The sequence below is a fragment of the Trachypithecus francoisi genome, unplaced genomic scaffold (genome assembly GCF_009764315.1).
Source record: "Trachypithecus francoisi isolate TF-2019V2 unplaced genomic scaffold, Tfra_2.0 Lachesis_group17, whole genome shotgun sequence".
Lineage (NCBI taxonomy): Eukaryota > Metazoa > Chordata > Mammalia > Primates > Cercopithecidae > Trachypithecus > Trachypithecus francoisi.
Window position 1 is genome coordinate 22900744 of NW_022681462.1, and position 18420 is coordinate 22919163.

Consider the following 18420-nt stretch of genomic DNA (forward strand, 5'->3'; position numbering starts at 1 on the left):
GGAATTTCCCTAAGGTTCTCCTCATCATAATACCCTTCCATTCAAATAATCTTGGAATTAACATCTGATGGCAATCATCTTATATAATAGCTCCATCACCATCAGTAGCTGTAACACTAAGGTGAAATTCAAAAAGCCCAGTTATTTAATCAAGAATTACTTCTTTTCTAAATTGAAAGCAGACAAACAATATTTGAAATCTTAAGTAAAGTAAGAAACAATATTCTACAATATTGTAGAATACAATATTCTACAGAGAATAAATTTCAGAAACTTCCTTCCAAGTTAAAAAATTCTTAAAAATCAAATGTGAACAATAATCCCTACTGTATCTAGAAACCAGTGTTTACTGCTTTATGATTTAACACATATAAAATGAAAATAATTATGGCCGGGCGCAGTGGCTCACGCCTGTAATCCCAGCACTTTGGGAGGCCGAGGTGGGTGGATCACGAGGTCAGGAGATCGAGACTATCCTGGCTAACACGGTGAAACCCCATCAAACCCCGTCTCTACTAAAAATACAAAAAATTAGCCAGGCGTGGTGGCGGGCTTCTGTAGTCCCAGCTACTTGGGAGGCTGAGGCAGGAGAATGGCATGAACCCGGGAGGTGGAGCTTGCAGTGAGCCAAGATCGTGCCACTGTACTCCAGCCGGGAGACAGAGTGAGACTCCGTCTCAAAAAAAAAAAAAAGAAAAGAAAAGAAAAGAATTATTTAAAACAAAAAGATTACCTGAAAAAAATAATTGAGGGGATGCATTTTGTTTTCTTAGAAAATACTGAGATTTATGAATATAAACTCTAGGTCAATTTTGAAAATATGGATTTTAAAATTAATATTTTAGTGTCTTCTTTAAAAGATTCAAAGTACTCTACATTTAGTGAATTATATAAATTTCATATCTGTTATTTATCATCTTTTTCAAAAGACAGGATGATATATGTTTTAAAAAGACTCTGATCAATTTAGTGAATCATCCTTCTTTTTTGAAATTATAAAATCTTTCAGCCATACAGAAAAATACAGAATCATAAGATGAATACTTATGTATCCCCTAAACATTACAAATACAGTTCAAGCCCCTGTGTGACCTCCTAAATCATTTTCCTCCCACTCCCCAGAGATGACCATTCTTGGTATTAGGCATCCCATTTGTTTTTTAAAAGTACTATTATGACAAGTATATAACCAGAAACAATATGTTGTATTATTTTACATATTTTGAAACTTCTATAATATTATGTAGGTCCTTCTGCAACTTCCTTTTTCAGTTGAATATTGTGAATGTGAAAATTTTGAAGTGTATTGCATCTAGTTGTAGTTTATTCCTTTAATTGTTCCATAGTATTCCTTTTTGGAAGTATACCACAATTTATTTGGCCATTCCTCTTATGCTGGATATTTAGGTTATTTCTTTTTCTTTCTTTCTTTTTGTTTTGGGTAGTATAAACATAGTAAGTCAGTTCTAGTAAGAGATCATGAAAATGCAAGAGCATGACTACAGTGTCCATTTTATATGTTTTTTCATATGTTATACTGGGTCAGTATGATTCTAGCAGGCTTTAAACAGAAAAACTATAAATAAAAAATATCATAATACATTTTAAAACTTACATAATTTTATATACTTTGGATAATTTCTTTGGAATTACTTTTTGAAGCTACTAGGATGAGGGGTATGAAGACTGTGATCCATAATGCATATGCTTGTATGTAAAGACAAACACAAGTGAAAGCTAGACTCCCAAATATCTGGTTAAATGACTCTGCTTATGGTATGTTCTGATTTACATTGTCCCTAGATATTTCATAGAATACTACTTCATTGCATAATCACCAACACTTTTATAAGTTTTTCTGCTAATTTTTCTACTAATTAAACAAAAGATATTTTATGGATTTTATGTCTTTGATTATTTTGTGGAATTGAATATTTTCTAAATTTGTATTTATTTGACTAAAATCTTATTTGTAGCATAAAAAATAATGACCTATTTTAGCATACAGACTATACATTTTCCTCATCTCTATGGTTTCATCTGTATTTTCTGATGGGCCACACTCTGGATGATTTAAAACAACAAATGAGTTAATTTAGAGATCAAGTAGAACAGATATAATCGAGGCAAAAACAAATTCTAAAGAGAAAAGTCATATCATAAAAGAAATCCACATTAAATTACTTGGTTTTAATTAAACCCACTAGAGACCTAAGACAGGCACCTCCAAAGAAAAACAGGGTTCAACATAATGGTCAGGCTATGCCCACTGTGAACTTTCAGAGGGGACAAAGGTGTGAGACCAGCACAACTTACTGAACATTATTCCCCATGGCTTGCTTTTGTCAACTTTGTTGAAGATCAGATAGTCGTAAGTGTGTGGAATTATTTCTGGGCTCTCTATTCCATTCCATTGGTCTATGTGTCTGTTTTTATACCAGTACCATGCTGTTTCGGCTACTGTAGCCCTGTGGTATAGTTTGAAGTCAGGTAACGTGATGTCTCCAGCTTTGTTCTTTTTGCTTAGGATTGCCTTGGCTATTCAGAGTCTTTTTTGGTTCTATATAAATTTTTAAATAGTTAATTTCTAGTTCTATGAAGAATGTTATTGATAGTTTGATAGGAGCAGCAATGAATCTGTAAATTGCTTTGAGCAGATAGTTTGATAGGAGCAGCAATGAATCTGTAAATTGCTTTGAGCAGTATCGCCATTTTAACTATATTGCATCTTCCTACTCAGGAATATGGAATGTTTTACCATTTTTTGTGTCATCTCTGATTTATTTGAGCAGTGTTTTATACTTCTCATTGTAGAGTTCTTTCATGTCCCTGGTTAGCTGTATTTCCAGGTATTTTATTCTTTTTGTGGCAATTGTGAATGGGATTGGGTTCCTGATTTAGCTCTCCACTTTGGTGCTATTGGATGCTATTGATGTACAGGAATGCTACTGATTTTTGTACATTGATTTTGTATCCTGAAACTTTGCTGAAGTTGTTTATTAGCTCAAGGAGCTTTTAAGCAGAGTAGCCATATATAGAAGATTGGAATCAGACTCCCTCCTTATACCATATACAAAAAATCAACACAAGATGGATTAAAGACTTAAATGTAAAACCTAAATCTATAAAAACCTTGGAAGATAACCTAGTAAACACCTTTCTGGACAAGGGAACTGGCAAAGATTTCATGACGAAGACCCTAAAAGCAATTGCAACAAAAGCAAAAACTGAAAAATGGGATCGAATTAAACCTAAGACCTTCTGCACAGCAAAATAAACTATCAACAGAGAAAACAGAAAACCTACAGAATGGAAGAAAATATTTACAAACTATGCACCTGACAAAGGTCTGATATCCACAATCTATAAGGAACTTAAACAAATATACAAGCAAATAAACAAACAAACCCCCTTAAAAAGTAGGCAAAGGACATAAACAGCCACTATTCAAAAGAAGTCATACATGTGGCCAACAAGCTTATGACAAAATGCTCAATCTCACCAATCATTAGAGAAATGTAAATCAAAACCAAAAGGAGATATCATCTCATACCATTCAGAATGGCTATTAGAAAAAAAAAAAATTTAAAAAAACAGATGCTGGCAAGGTTGCAGAGAAAGAACACTTATACACTGCTGGTCAGAGTGTAAATTAGTTCAGCCATCGTGGAAAGCAGTGTGGTGATTCCTCAAAGAACTAAAAACAGAGTACCCATCAACCCAGCAATCCTACTATTGAATATATAACCAAATGAATATAAATTGTTCTACCATAAAGATACACGCACACGTATGTTCACTGTAGCACTATTCACAATAGCAAAGTCATGGAATAAACCAAAATGCCCATCAACAGTAGACTGAATTAAAAAATTAGGTACCTATACACCACGGAATACTACACAGCCATAAAGAAAGAATGCGATCATGTTCTTTGCAGCAACATGGAAGGCACTGGAGACCTTTATACTTAGCAAACTAAAGCAGGAACAGAAAACCAAATGCCTCAGGTTCTCACTTATAAGCAGGAGCTAAATAAAGAGAACACATGGTCACAAAGAGGGGAATAACAGATGCTAGGGCCTGCTTGAGGGTGGAAGATGAGATAAGTGAGAGATCAGAAAAAATACCTATCAGGCACTATGCTTACTACCTGGGTGATGAGATAATCTGTATACCAAACCCTCATGATATGAGTATACCTATATAACAAACCTGCCTGTATACTCCTAAACCTAAAAGTTAAAAGAAAACCAACAAAAAATGAAAACAAACAAAAAAAGGTGTGAGACTCTATAGCTTTTCAACAGTGAGAGTGGGAATAGAGTGAATGAATGAAGCAAGACTAAAGGAGATACCCAGAGACAGCATAGCAGATCAGAAATCAGAGAAAAGGTTAAGAAACTGCCATCTCTTGGGAAATACTACACACTAGATGTGCTACACTTAGGCACTTGATATATTTATGTAATCCTCACAATTACCCCCCCAAAATTGGTATTATTCTTTTCTTGTACATAAATAAACTAAGACTCAATGAACTTAAGAAATTTAGACAAACTCATACAATTATTAGGTACTTCTACCCAATTCTTTTTTTTTTTTTTTTTTTTTTTGAGACGGAGACTCGCTCTGTCGCCCAGGCTGGAGTGCAGTGGCACGATCTGGGCTCACTGCAAGCTCTGCCTCCTGGATTCACGCCATTCTCCTGCCTCACCCTCCGGAGTAGCTGGAACTACAGGCACCCGCCACCATGCCCGGCTAATTTTTTTTGTATTTTTAGTAGAGACGGGATTTGACGTCTTAGCCATGATGGTCTCGATCTCCTGACCTCGTGATCCACCCGCCTCGGCCTCCCAAAGTGCTAGGATTACAGGCGTGAGTCACCGTGGTCTACCCAATTCTTAATCTGTGTCGTTCCACAGATATATCTAGGTAATACATCACCTAAAATGAAGTTATGTATTATAATGTGTCAGTGTATTACACTGAAACAGTTGGGCTAAACAGTTCCAGAAAATAACAGGGGGAAAAGGTGGTGGTAGTTCAGGAGCCAATTCTTCAAATGCTGAGTATCTGCTGGGTCATACTTTTTAACTTGTGGCCTAACATCCTTATCTAGAGCAAGATAGACACTTAAAGGACCTACTAAGCTGAACACTGAGATGATAAGAAAATCAAAGAGTTAAAAGCCCAATACAGTCAGAGGCTGAGAAAACAGCATTTGAAAGTCTTGTTTTAGTGGCCAATAGAGACTGACAAGGAGAACCAAAGGTGACTGGGTAAAATGAAAATAGGATTGTTGGCCAGGCACGGTGGCTCAAGCCTGTAATCCCAGCACTTTGGGAGGCCGAGATGGGCGGATCACGAGGTCAGGAGATGGAGACCATCCTGGCTAACACGGTGAAACCCCGTCTCTACTAAAAAATACAAAAAACTAGCCAGGCGAGGTGGCAGGCGCCTGTACTCCCAGCTACTCGGGAGGCTGAGGCAGGAGAATGGCATGAACTCGGGAGGCGGAGCTTGCAGTGAGCCGAGATCCTGCCACTGCACTCCAACCTGGGCGACAGAGCAAGACTCTGTCTCAAAAAAGAAAAAAAAAAAGGATTTTTCAGGGTCAGAAAATATCAAGTTTGAATTTTTGTCTTTATCATTTGCTAGCTGTGTAATTTTGGTAAGCTATTTTATGCTTCTGACTCAATACTCATCTCAACATATTAAATCACATTAACTTTAACATTAACATGAAATATAGACTTGGTTTTCAAGACTGTATCAATATATATCAATCTGCTGTGTGCAATGGTTCACGCCTGTAATCTCAACACTTTGGGAGGTCGAGGCACATGGATCACATGAGGCCAGGAGTTCAAGACTAGCCTGGTCAACATGGTGAAAGCTTGTCTCTACTAAAAATACAAAAATTAGCCAGATACGGTGGCATGCACCTGTAGTCCCAGCTACTTGGGAGACTGAGGCATGAGAATCACTTGAACCTGGGAAGTGGAGATTGCAGTGAGCTGAGATTGCACCACTGTACTCCAGCATGGGTATGAAGCAAGATGCTATCTCAAAACAAACAAACAAACTATATATATATAAAATATTGTTTATATATATATATAAAACATGTATATGTTTAGCTCTCTATTGATAGATACAGATCAAAGATGGAAGATCTCAAATATCTATCAATAGCTAAACACATACATGTTATGTTACTCTGACATACTAGATTATTTAATTGCCCTCCAACCATTTTCCAAACTACTTTTTCTCAAGCTAATTCTTTATTTCCAAACAAAACTATAGTTGCAGAAATGTATGGCTTCATTGTTAAATATTTTTCTTTTTCTTTTTCTTTTTTTTTTTTTTTTTTTTTGAGACAGACTCTCACTCTGTTGCCCAGGCTGGAGTGCAGTGGTGCGATCTCAGCTCACTGCAACCTCCGCTTCCTGGGTTCAACCAATTCTCTGCCTCAGCCTCCCAAGTAGCTGGGATTACAGGTGCCTGCCACCACACCCGGCTAATTTTTTTGTATTTTTAGTAGAGACAAGGTTTCACCATCTTGGCAGGCTAGTCTTGAACTCCTGATCTCGTGATCCACCTGCCTTGGCCTCCCAAAGTGCTGGGATTATAGCCATGAGCAACAGTGCCTGGCCTGTTAAATATTTTTCTAGTCCTAGAAAATTTGGAGCTTTGCTAATTCACAGTCCATCTTCACTCTCTCTCATTTCTGCTATCCATTAAAATGCTGTTCATAGGCTTTCTAAGAAAGAATAAACACAGACTCAAGCAATAACAAACAATTAAAAGGCAATAAAAATTGGTGGTTTCACCCTTTTCATTAAGTATTCTTAATATGATGCTGACTCATATTAAGAAGCTTACAGCCAAAATCTATAGGACAATGTATGAATTTGGAACATAAGAAAACCTAATCTGACAAAATTTCCTATAAAACTGTCATCAATTGTCCTATAAAATTGTACCGCTAGGAACAATTTCAAGTCAGTCATAACTATGTATAGGCTATTATACCTTATGAAACTATGTAAATACCAGGGCAAAGAGACTGCACAATAATAAAGACAGAATGTCGGACAAGAGGGAAAATGAGCTATCACATCATATTTTGAACATATGAAAAATCTGTGATTCGGGGAGGTTTGGGACACAAGGTCTTGCAACTAATTCTATAGGCAAAATCATGCTGCCTTTCAATGCATTTGTAATATTTATGCACTGCAAGACAGTCAATAAATATCAACTATAAGAAATGAAAGTCAATTACGAAAGCATTTAAGTAGTTTATACTATTTCTCAATCTAGTTACAATAACTTTTTGTAAGATTTGAGAAGGGCAGAGGAGTAAACCTGTAAGAAAATTCATGTTAATTCAAAAGTCCAGATATTATCATAGCGATAACCAAAACTAGGCCTAAGTTAAGACTCATAAAAATTCTCTTTTTATTTTTACCACGTAACTCTTTGGTAGCCAAATCAACTCATTTCCTGAAAAATATGCCCCAGATTCATATTCTGTAATTAAAATCACCCTCTTTAATTCCTACTCTTTCCCGATTTACTGTCTTGCATGTTCAACTTATACCATAACACTTTGTATTGGAAGATACATGCACTGTTATTTCACGAATGTACACTAACTTAAAAGGTACATAGTTTGCTCTTGAGACAAATGAAAATGGAAACAACATACCAGAACTTATGGGAGGCATAAAAGAGCAGTCTTAAAAGGAACGTTTATAGCAATAAATGCGTACATCAAAAAAGACGGAAGATCTGAAATAAACAACCTAATATTATACCTCAAATGAACTAGAAAAACTAAGAATAAACTAAGCCCAAAGTGAGTACAAAGAAGGAAATAATAAAGATCAGAGCAGAAATAAATAACATAAAACTAGAAAAACAATAGAAAAGATCAACAAAATTAAGAATTGGCTTTTTGAAAAGGAAAACAAAATCAACAAACTTTTTAACTATACTAAGAAAAAGAGAGATGACTCAAATAAATAAAACAGAAAAGGAGGCATTAAAGTTAAGTATACAGAAATACAAATGATCATAAGAGACTACTATGAACAAATACACACCAACAAATTGGATATCTTAAAATAAATAGATAAATTCCTAGACATACAAACTACCAAGATTGAATCATGAAGAAATAAAAAATCTAAAGAGACAAATAATGACTAAAGAACAATTGAATCATTGATCAAAACATTCTACAAAAGAAAAGGCCAGAACCTGATGGCTTCACTGGTGAATTCCACTAAACATCTAAGTAAAAACTATTACCAATCCTTCTCAAACTCTTCCAAAAAAAACTGAAGAGGAAGGAAAACCTCCAAACTAATTTTATGAGCCCATCATGATCCTGATACGTAAACCAGATAAAGATAATACCAAAAAAGGAAAATTATAGGTCAATTATAACTAATAAACATAGATGTAAAAATCCTCAGCAAAATACTAATAAACTGAATTAAATAGCACATTAAAAGGAACATTTACCACGATCAAGTGGGATTTATCTCTGGGATGAATGAATGGTTCAACATATGCAAATCAGTAAGTGGGACACATCACATTAACACAATGAAGGACAAAAACTACATGATCATCTCAATAGATGCAGAAAAGGCATTTGAAAAAACTCAACATCCTTTCATGATAAAAAAAAGCTCTCAACAAATTAGGTATAGAAGGAATGTAACTTAATACATTAAAAGCCATATATGAGAGTCCTATAGCTAATATCATACACAAAAGAGAAAAGCTGAAATCATTTTTTTTTTAAGATTAGGAACAAGACAGGGGTGTGTACTCTCATCATTTCTAATCAACACAGTTCTGGAAGTGCTAGCCAGGGCAGTTAGTCAAGAGAAAGAAATTAAAAGCATCCAAATTGAAAATGAAGTTAAATTGTTCACCGACTGTTTGAAAAATAAATATGATCTTGAGAGGTGAAGCCGGCTGGACTTCTGGGCAGGTGGGGACTTGGAGAACTTTTCTGTCTAGCTAAAGGATTGTAAACACACCAATCAGTGCTCTGTGTCTAGCTAAAGGTTTGTAAATACACCGATCAGCACTCTGTAAAAACGCACCTATCAGTGCTCTATGTCTAGCTAAAGGTTTGTAAACACACCAATCAGCCCTTGTAAAAACGCACCAATCAGCGCTCTGTGTCTAGCTAAAGGTTTGTAAACGGACCAATCAGCACTCTGTAAAATGGACCAATCAGCAGGACGTGGGTGGGGCCAAATAAGGGAATAAAAGCTGGCCACCCGAGCTAGCAGTGGCAACCCGCTCGGGTCCCCTTCCACACTGTGGAAGCTTTGTTCTTTCGCTCTTCACAATAAATCTTGCTGCTGCTTACTCTCTGGGTCTGCACTACCTTTGTGAGCTGTAACACTCACTGCGAAGGTCTGCAGCTTCACTCCTGAAGTCAGTGAGACCATGAAACCACTGGGAGGAACAAACAACTCTGGACGCACCACCTTTAAGAGCTGTAACACTCACTGCGAAGGTCTGTGGCTTCACTCCTGAAGTCAGCAAGACCATGAACCCACCAGAAGGAAGAAACTCCGACACATCTGAACATCTGAAGGAACAAACTCTAGACACACGATCTTTAAGAACCGTAACACTCACTGCGAGGGTCTGCGGCTTCATTCTTTAAGTCAGTGAGACCAGGAACCCACTGAAAGGAACCAATTCCGGACACAATCATATATAGAGAGAACTCTAAAAATTCCACCAAAAACTGTTAGAACTAATAAATTCAGTAAAGTTGCAGGATACAAAATAAACATGCAAATATCAGTTGTGTTTCTATACAATAACAACAAACTATCTGAAAAAGGAATCAAGCAAAAAATCCCACTTAGGACAACTATTTAAAGAACTATTTTTAAAATTTAGCTAAAGAGATGAAATATTTGTATAATTAAAAGTATAAAACAATACTAAAAGAAATTTAAGAAGACACAAGTAAACGTATCATGTTCATGAATTGAAGGAAATATTGTTAAAATGTCCATTCTACCCAAAGTGATCTACAAACTCAATGCAACCCTTATCACAATACCAATGACTTTTTTCAAATAAATAGAATAAATAATGCTAAAATTCATATGGAACCACAAAAGACCCCAAAAGCCAAAGCAATCTTTTACAGAAATAATGAAGATGGAGTTGTCACACTACTTGATTTCAAAATCCAATACAAATCTAATCAAGACAGTATGGCACTGGTGCAAAAATAGATACACAGACCAATGGAACAGAACCAGAGCACCATAATAAATCCATACATCTATGGTCAAAAAATTTTTGATAAAGATACCAACAACATACAATGGGGAAAAGACTCTTCAATAAATGGTGCTGAGGAAACTAGATATCCACATGTATAAGAATGAAATTAGTCCCTCATCTCACATTGTAAACAAAAAATAATTCAAAATAGATTAAAGACTTAAACATAAGACCTGAAACTATGAAACTACTAGAAAAATATAGAGAAAAAGCTCCATGACTTTGATCTGTACAATGACTTTTTTTTGTATATGACCACAAAAGTACAGGCAACAAAAACAAAAACAGACACATATGATTACATCCAACTAAAAAGCTTCAGGACAGCAAAGGAAATAATCAAAAGTGTGAAGAGAACCTACAGAATGGGAGAATATACTTGCAAACCACACATCTGATAAGGTGTTAACATCCAAAATATATAAGGAACTCAAACTCAATGACAAGAAAACAAATAAACTGATTAAAAAATGGGCAAAGGATATGAATAGACATTTCTCAAGAGAAGACACATGAATAGCCAAGACGTATATGAAAACATGTGCAACATCACTAGTCATCAGAAAAATGCAAATTAAAACCACAATAAGATACCACCTCTCATTTGTTACAATGAATATTATCAATAAGACAAAAGGTAACAAGTGTTGGTGAGAATGTGGAGAAGAGTGAACCTTTGTAAACTGTTGGTGGAAATGTAAATTAGTATAGCTGTTATTGAAAACAGTATGGAAGTTCCTCACAAAATTTAAAATAGTATTACTATGTGATCCAGCAATCCTACTACTGAATATATACCCAAAGGATATGAAATGAGCATGTCAAAAAGACACTTGCACTCCCATGGTCATTGGAGCATTATTCACAATAGCCAAGATATGGAGATTACCTATTGTCCATCAGTGGATGAATGTAAAAAGAAAATCTGCTGTGTATATATATGTGTGTGTGTGTGTATATATATATGTGTGTGTGTATACATATATATACACACACACACATCACACATACAGTGGAACACCATTCAGTCTTTTTTTTTTTTTTTAGACGTTTGATGTGGATGAATATGAACATTATGAGGTTTGTACATTTAAATTTTTTTTACAAAACATAATTTCATGTTGATTAATTTTTTCCCCCATCACACTCATGTATTGCAAATTGAGTGGGTGCTAAATAAAAGCATTCTGGAGTTTTCCAGAGTGGCCAGTTTTGTCCTTTCAGCCTTGGTTATTTCCTTTGAATCAGGAGTCACCAAAATTTTATTTTGGGAAATTGACATGTCTATATATATTCTGTCATCAAATATTTATTGACAATCACTTTTTTTTAAATTTTTTTAATTTTTTTTATTATACTTTAAGTTCTAGGGTACATGTGCATGACGTTTATATCATGTATAACTCCCCAATGCAATCCCTCCCTCCTCCCCCCTCCCCATGATAGGCCCCAGTGTGTGATGTTCCCCTTCCCGAGTCCAAGTGATCTCATTGTTCAGTTCCCACCTATGAGTGAGAACATGCGGTGTTTGGTTTTCTCTTCTTGTGATAGTTTGCTAAGAATGATGGATTCCAGCTGCATCCATGTCCCTACAAAGGACGCAAACTCATCCTTTTTTATGGCTGCATACTATTCCATGGTGTATATGTGCCACATTTTCTTAATCCAGTCTGTCACAGATGGACATTTGGGTTGATTCCAAGTCTTTGCTATTGTGAATAGTGCCACAATAAACATACGTGTGCATGTGTCTTTGTAGTAGAGTAATTTATAATCCTTTGGATATATACCCAGTAGTGGGATGGCTGGGTCATATGGTACATCTAGTTCTAGATCCTTGAGGAATCGCCATACTCTTTTCCATAATGGTTGAACTAGTTTACAATCCCACCAACAGTGTAAAAGTGTTCCTATTTCTCCACATCCTCTCCAACACCTGTTGTTTCCTGACTTCTCAATGATTGCCATTCTAACTGGTGTGAGATGGTATCTCATTGTGGTTTTGATTTGCATTTCTCTGATGGCGAGTGATGATGAGCATTTTCTTATGTGTCTGTTGGCTGTATGGATGTCTTCTTTTGAGAAATGTCTGTTCATATCCTTTCCCCACTTTTTGATGGGGTTGTTTGTTTTTTTCTTGTATATTTGTTTGAGTTCTTTGTAGATTCTGGATATTAGCCCTTTGTCAGATGAGTAGGTTGCAAAATTTTTCTCCCATTCTGTAGGTTGCCTGTTCACTCTGATGGTAGTTTCTTTTGCTGTGCAAAAGCTCTTTAGTTTAATTAGATCCCATGTGTCAATTTTTGCTTTTGCTGCCGTTGCTTTTGGTGTTTTAGACATGAAGTCCTTGCCCATGCCTATGTCCTGAATGGTACTACCTAGATTTTCTTCTAGGGTTTTTATGGTATTAGGTCTAACATTTAAGTCTCTGATCCATCTTGAATTAATTTTCGTATAAGGGGTAAGGAAAGGATCCAGTTTCAGCTTTCTACTTATGGCTAGCCAATTTTCCCAGCACCATTTATTAAATAGGGAATCCTTTCCCCATTTCTTGTTTCTCTCAGGTTTGTCAAAGATCAGATGGCTGTAGATGTGTGGTATTATTTCTGAGGACTCTGTTCTGTTCCATTGGTCTATATCTCTGTTGTGGTACCAGTACCATGCTGTTTTGGTTACTGTAGCCTTGTAGTATAGTTTGAAGTCAGGTAGCGTGACGCCTCCAGCTTTGTCCTTTTGACTTAGGATTGTCTTGGCAATGCGGGCTCTTTTTTGGTTCCATATGAACTTTAAAGCCGTTTTTTCCAATTCTGTGAAGAAAGTCATTGGTAGCTTGATGGGGATGGCATTGAATCTATAAATAACCTTGGGCAGTATGGCCATTTTCCCGATATTGATTCTTCCTATCCATGAGCATGGTATGTTCTTCCATTTGTTTGTGTCCTCTTTGATTTCACTGAGCAGTGGTTTGTAGTTCTCCTTGAAGAGGTCCTTTACATCCCTTGTAAGCTGGATTCCTAGGTATTTTATTCTCTTTGAAGCAATTGTGAATGGAAGTTCATTCCTGATTTGGCTCTCTGTTTGTCTGTTACTGGTGTATAAGAATGCTTGTGATTTTTGCACATTAATTTTCTATCCTGAGACTTTGCTGAAGTTGCTTATCAGCTTAAGGAGATTTTGGGCTGAGACAATGGGGTTTTCTAAATATACAATCATGTCATCTGCAAACAGGGACAATTTGACTTCTTCTTTTCCTAACTGGATACCCTTGATTTCTTTCTCTTGCCTGATTGCCCTACCAGAACTTCCAACACGATGTTGAATAGGAGTGGTGAGAGAGGGCATCCCTGTCTTGTGCCAGTTTTCAAAGGGAATTTTTCCAGTTTTTGCCCATTCAGTATGATATTAGCTGTGGGTCTGTCATAAATAGCTCTTATTATTTTGAGGTACGTTCCATCAATACCGAATTTATTGAGCGTTTTTAGCATAAAGGGCTGTTGAATTTTGTCAAAAGCCTTTTCTGCATCTATTGAGATAATCATGTGGTTCTTGTCTTTGGTTCTCTTTATATGCTGGATTACGTTTATTGATTTGCGAATGTTGAACCAGCCTTGCATCCCAGGGATGAAGCCCACTTGATCATGGTGGATAAGCTTTTTGATGTGCTGCTGAATCCAGTTTGCCAGTATTTTATTGAGAATTTTTGCATCGATGTTCATCAGGGATATTGGTCTAAAATTCTCTTTTTTTGTTGTGTCTCTGCCAGGCTTTGGTATCAGGATGATGTTGGCCTCATAAAAAGAGTTAGGGAGGATTCCCTCTTTTTCTATTGATTGAAATAGTTTCAGAAGGAATGGTACCAGCTCCTCCTTGTACCTCTGGTAGAATTCAGCTGTGAATCCATCTGGTCCTGGACTTTTTTTCGTGGGTAGGCTATTAATTGTTGCCTCAATTTCAGAGCCTGCTATTGGTCTATTCAGGGATTCAACTTCCTCCTGGTTTAGTCTTGGGAGAGTGTAAGTGTCCAGGAAATTATCCATTTCTTCTAGATTTTCTAGTTGATTTGCGTAGAGGCATTTATAGTATTCTCTGATGGTTGTTTGTATTTCTGTGGGGTCGGTGGTGATATCCCCTTTATCATTTTTTATTGCGACTATTTGATTCTTCTCTCTTTTCTTCTTTATTAGTCTTGCTAGCGGTCTGTCAATTTTGTTGATCTTTTCAAAAAACCAACTCCTGGATTCATTGATTTTTTGGAGGGTTTTTTGTGTCTCTATCTCCTTCAGTTCTGCTCTGATCTTAGTTATTTCTTGCCTTCTGCTAGCTTTTGAATGTGTTTGCTCTTGCCTCTCTAGTTCTTTTAATTGTGATGTTAGAGTGTCAATTTTAGATCTCTCCTGCTTTCTCTTGTGGGCATTTAGTGCTATAAATTTCCCTCTACACACTGCTTTAAATGTGTCCCAGAGATTCTGGTATGTTGTATCTTTGTTCTCATTGGTTTCGAAGAACATCTTTATTTCTGCTTTCATTTTGTTATGTACCCAGTAGTCATTCAGGAGCAGGTTGTTCAGTTTCCATGTAGTTGAGCGGTTTTGATTGAGTTTCTTAGTCCTGAGTTCTAGTTTGATTGCACTGTCGTCTGAGAGACAGTTTGTTATAATTTCTGTTCTTGTACATTTGCTGAGGAGTGCTTTACTTCCAATTATGTGGTCAATTTTGGAATAAGTGCGATGTGGTGCTGAGAAGAATGTATATTCTGTTGATTTGGGGTGGAGAGTTCTATAGATGTCTATTAGGTCCGCTTGGTGCAGAGATGAGTTCAATTCCTGGATATCCTTGTTAACTTTCTGTCTCGTTGATCTGTCTAATGTTGACAGTGGAGTGTTGAAGTCTCCCATTATTATTGTATGGGAGTCTAAGTCTCTTTGTAGGTCTCTAAGGACTTGCTTTATGAATCTGGGTGCTCCTGTATTGGGTGCATAGATATTTAGGAGAGTTAGCTCTTCCTGTTGAATTGATCCCTTTACCATTATGTAATGGCCTTCTTTGTCTCTTTTGATCTTTGATGGTTTAAAGTCTGTTTTATCAGAGACTAGGATTGCAACCCCTGCTTTTTTTTGTTCTCCATTTGCTTGGTAGATCTTCCTCCATCCCTTTATTTTGAGCCTATGTATGTCTCTGCATGTGAGATGGGTCTCCTCTTTTTTTTTTTTTTAGACAGAGTCTTGCCCTGTCACCCAGGCTGGAGTGCAGTGGCACGATCTCGGCTAACTGCGATCTCTTCATCCTGGGTTCAAGCAATTCTCCTGCCTCAGCCTCCTCAGTAGCTGGGACTACAGGCGTGCAAAACTACGCCCAGTTAATTTTTGTATTTTTAGTAGAGATGGGGTTTCACCATGTTAGCCAGACTGCTCTTGAATTCCTGACCTCAAGTGATCCGCTCACCTCAGCTTCCCAAAGTGTTGGGATTACAGGTGTAAGCCACTGCACCTGGTACCATTCAGTCTTATATTGTATACTTGAAAATTCATAAGAGTAGTTTTAAGTGTTCTGCATTAAAAAATGATAAGTATGTGAGGTAATGCACATATTAAATACCTTGGTTTAGCTATTCCATAATACATACATTTATACAACATCATATTGTACATCAAAAATATACACAATTTTTATTAGTTGATATGTTTTTAATCTGTGTCCCCACTAAATACCATGTTGAACTGTAAAAGATTGAGAAAAAAATTTTTATCTTTCCTACATATTTTTCATTTCCAGTATTCTTTGCTCCTCTATGTAGATGCAAGCTTCCATTTTATATTAATTCTGAAAAACTTAATTCGATATTTCCTGAAATTCACGTCATCTGTCAATAAATTCCCTCAGCTTTTGATTGTCCAAAAAAGTCATTATTACACCATAATTTTTTGCTGACTATAAGATTCCTCGGTGATGGTTCTTTTTCATTCTTTCAGCATTTTAATCGTGTCATTCATTATCTTCTGGTTTGCATAGTTTCTGACAAAAAAGAAGTATCTAGTCATTTCATCACTTTTTCTCTTTATGTACTGTGTATTTTTTCCCTAGTTGCTTCTAAGATTTTCTTTTCATCAGTTTTTCAGCAAGTTTTTTTTATCAACTTTCAAAAATTTTTAGTCACTATTTCTTCAAATACTTTACCTATTCTTCCTTCCTTTCCTCTTTTTCCGAGAAGGCAGTTAGACATACTATCTGTCCCACAAGAATCTGAGGTTCAGGAAAAATTATTCCTCCATTGAATTGCTTGAACACGGCAGGCAGAGGCTGCAGTCAGCCGAGATCACACCACTGTACTCCAGCCTGGGTGACAGAGCAAGACTCCATCTCAACAACAAAAAAAGATTCTTCCTCCATTAATTCTCCTTCTGTACTTCAGTTTGCATGATTTCCATTGCTGTGTCTTTTAAGTTCTCCAAACTTATTTTCTATAGTTGCTAATTTCTATTAATATAATTCAGTGTAATTTTCATTTTAGATATTACATTTTTGTTATTAGAAGTTCCATTTGATTCCTTTTTGTATAACTTCTATTACTCTCATTGTATTTACTTTAAATATTGAATATATTGAGCATGTGTGTATAAGCATATAAGCATTTTTAAAGCATTTACCTTTTAATTCTGTCACTTCTGTCATATTTGGATGTTTATATGAACTGATTTTCTTCTGTGTTATGGATCACATTTTCCTGCCTCTTGGCATATCTTGTAAATTTTTGTTGAATACTGGATATTGTGAATGTTGTTGTTGAATATCAGTATTTTGTTAAATTTCCTTAAGGAGTGCTGGGCTTTGTTATGGTAAACAATTAAGTTACTTCTAGATCAGTGTGAAATTTTAAAGCTTACTGGTATACACTTTTATGCAGAGGTCAGAATTATCTTTTATCTAGAGGCCCAATACTATACTATTAGGTCCAGGAGTAATGCTACTTTAGACCCATGACTAGCCTCTCATTGCTGTCTCTGCTGTATGCTTCAGTTCAGTGGTGCCTTTCCCTCCTTACAGGTTGTAATTTGAACATTCCCCCCACCTCTTTGTTTGAGTTCTGGCAATTGTGCTTAGCTTCTGTACCCTCACAATTTGATGGTTTGTTTGTTTGTTTGTTTGTCTGACCTCATGGACTTTTCGCCCTATACATTAATAACTTAGTATTCAGCCAAAGCCTCAAAATAATCTCAATGCAAGGTTATTCTTCCCAAAACTTTTTTCATTTCCAAACTGCTGCCTAGCAAATTTCAGTTTTTTCATCCCCAAACTCCAGTCATTGTCTTCTTACCAGTACTGTTATGCTCTGCCTGGGTTCACCCTTTCTTGCACTGCAATTTTACAAAGTATATCTAGGAGACTGCTGGGTTTACACTTCATTTGTTGGTCTTCTCTCATGGATCACTGTCCTGCACTTCCTGCTGTATGGTATTTAAAAACAGTTGTTTCATTTATTTTGTACGATATTCTAGATGTTTATGGTTGAGATCAAGTCTGGTACTAGCTATTATACCATGGCCAGTAGTGGCCACCTCAACATTTTTTAAAATATATTTTCACTGAGTACTGAAGTGTGCATTGGCAGTTTTGTTTTCTTTTGGAATTTTATACACTTCATTCTATTGTCCTCTGGACTTCATCATTTTTATACAAAGTCAGTCATAATTCTTACAGTTTTTCCCATGAATGTGTCCTTGTTCTCTGGCTGTTTGTAAGACTTTTTTCTTTAATATTGGCAATCTGACCATTATGTGCCTAGGTGTTCTTTACGTATTCTTTAAGTTTATCCTGTGTAGGCTGCTGAGCTTCCAGAATCTGTGGATTGATGCATTTCTTCAGATACAGAAAATTCTCAAGCATTCTTAAGTACAAATTCTTTAAGTACTGCTTTGTATCATTCTCTTTCTCTCTTCTCCTTCTGGGACTCCAAGTACAAGCATTTAAAACCTTTCAACTGTGTTCCACCTATCTCATATGCTCCATTCCATTCTTAAAATTAAAAATAAAATTTTTGGCCAGCCGCGGTGGCTCAAGCCTGTAATCCCAGCACTT

At 36.3% G+C, this 18420-nt stretch overlaps 1 protein-coding gene across 2 annotated transcripts in view; it reads right to left on the reverse strand.

Moving 5' to 3' along the window:
* The window catches only part of EXOC6B (exocyst complex component 6B), a 739232-nt gene that overhangs the window by 234863 nt on the left and 485949 nt on the right, over window positions 1–18420 (reverse strand). The gene's annotated exons all lie outside the window — the stretch shown is intronic.